This window comes from Phocoena sinus, chromosome 1 (genome assembly GCF_008692025.1).
Source record: "Phocoena sinus isolate mPhoSin1 chromosome 1, mPhoSin1.pri, whole genome shotgun sequence".
In the NCBI taxonomy this organism is placed as follows: domain Eukaryota; kingdom Metazoa; phylum Chordata; class Mammalia; order Artiodactyla; family Phocoenidae; genus Phocoena; species Phocoena sinus.
In genome coordinates this window covers 16,496,716-16,499,513 of record NC_045763.1, presented here as the reverse complement: position 1 = coordinate 16,499,513, position 2,798 = coordinate 16,496,716, and the positions used below count along the sequence as shown (strand labels likewise).

The 2,798-nt window shown below is 39.5% G+C and overlaps 1 pseudogene; it reads right to left on the bottom strand.

Annotated features, from left to right (window-relative positions):
• Nucleotides 1-2,519: 2,519 nt before the first annotated feature.
• LOC116745279 lies at nucleotides 2,520-2,587 on the bottom strand (annotated as a pseudogene).
• Nucleotides 2,588-2,798: the final 211 nt, after the last annotated feature.

Genomic DNA, 2,798 nt, shown 5'->3' with positions numbered 1-2,798 from the left:
TTTGCACAGCAAAGGAAACCATAAACAAGATAAAAAGAAAACCCTCAGAACGGGAGAAAATATTTGCAAATGAAACAACTGACAAAGGATTAATCTCCAAAATTTATAAGCAGCTCATGCAGCTTAATAACAAAAAAAACAAACAACCCAATCCAAAAATGGGCAGAAGACCTAAATAGACATTTCTCTAAAGAAGATATACGAACTGCCAACAAACACATGAAAGAATGCTCAACATCACTAATCGTTAGAGAAATGCAAATCAAAACTACAATGAGATATCATCTCACACCAGTCAGAATGGCCATCATCAAAAAATCTAGAAACAATAAATGCTGGAGAGGGTGTGGAGGAAAGGGAACCCTCTTGCACTGTTGGTGGGAATGTAAATAGATACAGCCACTGTGGAGAACAGTATGGAGGTTCCTTAAAAAACTACAAATAGAACTACCATATGACCCAGCAATCCCACTACTGGGCATATACCCTGAGAAAACCATAATTCAAAAAGAGTCATGTACCAAAATGTTCATTGCAGCTCTATTTACAATAGCCAGGACATGGAAACAACCTAAGTGTCCATCATTGGATGAATGGATAAAGAAGATGTGGCACATATATACAATGGAATATTACTCAGCCATAAAAAGAAATGAAATTGAGCTATTTGTAATGAGCTGGATAGACCTAGAGTCTGTCATACAGAGTGAAGTAAGTCAGAAAGAGAGAGACAAATACCATATGCTAACACATATATATGGAATTTAAGAAAAAAAAATGTCATGAAGAGCCTAGGGGTAAGACAGGAATAAAGACCCAGACCTACTAGAGAATGGACTTGAGGATATGGGGAGGGGGAAGGGTAAGCTGTGACAAAGCGAGAGAGAGGCATGGACATATATACACTACCAAACGTAAGGTAGATAGCTAGTGGGAAGCAGCCGCATAGCACAGGGAGATCAGCTCTGTGCTTTGTGACCGCCTGGAGGGGTGGGATAGGGAGGGTGGGAGGGAGGGAGACGCAAGAGGGAAGAGATATGGGAACATATGTATATATATAACTGATTCATTTTGTTGTAAAGCAGAAACTAACACACCATTGTAAAGCAATTATACTCCAATAAAGATGTTAAAAAAAAAAAAAAGAATTCATCAAAGAAGCAGGTTAGGGCTTCCCTGGTGGTGCAGTGGTTGAGAGCCCGCCTGCCAATGCAGGGAACGCAGGTTCGCGCCCCGGTCCGAGAGGATCCCACGTGCCGCGGAGCGGCTGGACCTGTGAGCCATGGCCGCTGAGCCTGCGCGTCCGGAGCCTGTGCTCCGCAACGGGAGAGGCCACAACAGTGAGAGGCCCGGGTATCACAAAAAAAAAAAAAAAGAAGAAGCAGGTTATAAAATTAACATGTAATAATAAATAGCACTCATACACACAAATACTTACCAATTAGAAGATATGATGGATGATGAAAACTCATTTACAGTAGCAACAACAGAAAATAAGATGCTTAGAATAAACAAATGTCAGTGCCCTTTAGGCAAAGACCCCCAGGAACACACTGGTGGTTGGACAAATTGGGATTATTGCTTCTTGCATCAGAGAGCACGCACACTATGGGAATCATAGGGTATCTCAGTAAGTGGGTGTTGGAAAATACTTATTATAGAATTTGGTCTTGTGGTAGGTGATCTTGAGGAGGGTTTAATGAAGTGGGGCTTTAGTTTGGATGCTGTCAGGAAATGAAAGTACTTCTATAAATGGTATCTTTTTTTTCAATTTTATTTAAGTATATTTAATTTACAATGTTGTATTAATTTCTGCTGTACAATGAAGTGATTCAGTTATACATGTATATTCTTTTTCCTACTCTTTTCCATTATGGTTTATCACAGGATATTGAATATAGTTCTCTGTGCTATACAGTAGGACCTTGTTGTTTATCCATTCTATGTATAATAGTTTGCATCCGCTAATCCCAAACTCCCAATCCATCCCTCCCCCACCACTCCTCCCCCTTGGCAACCACAAGCCTGTTCTCTATGTCTGTGAGTCTGTTTCTGTTTTGTAGATGTTTATTTGTGTTGTATTTTAGATTCCACATGTAAGTGATATCATATGGTATTTGTCTTTCTCTTTGTGACTTAACTTCACTTAGTATGATAATCTCTAGGTCTATCCATGTTGCTGCAAGTGGCATTATTTCATTCCTTTTTATGGCTGAGTAATATTCCATTGTATACATGTACCACATCTTCCTTATCCATTCATCTGTCAATGGACATTTAGGTTGCATCCATGTCTTGGCTATTGTGAATAGTGCTGCTATGAACATAGCGGTGCATGTATCTTCTTCTTTTTTTCTTAACATCTTTACTGGAGTATAATTGCTTTACAATGGTGTGTTAGTTTCTGCTTTATAACAAAGTGAATCAGCTATACATATACATATATCCCCATATCTCCTCCCTCTTGCATCTCCCTCCCACCCTCTCTATTCCACCCCTCTAGGTGGTCACAAAGCACCACGCAGGGGCCATGCTAATCTTCTCTGTATCGTTCCAATTTTAGTATATGTGCTGCCGAAGCAAGCACTTTTAGAATTATAGTTTTCTCTGGATATATGCCCAGGAGTGGGATTGCTGGATCATATGGCAACTCTATTTTTAGTTTTGTGAGGAACCTCCATACTGTTTTCCATGTATGAATGGTAGCTTAATACATCTTATCTAGTTGGAAGACTAGACTGAGGCTAAAAGGAGTTGTTAATGTTTTGACAAAAAAAAATTTTAAGGTCACGGAACAG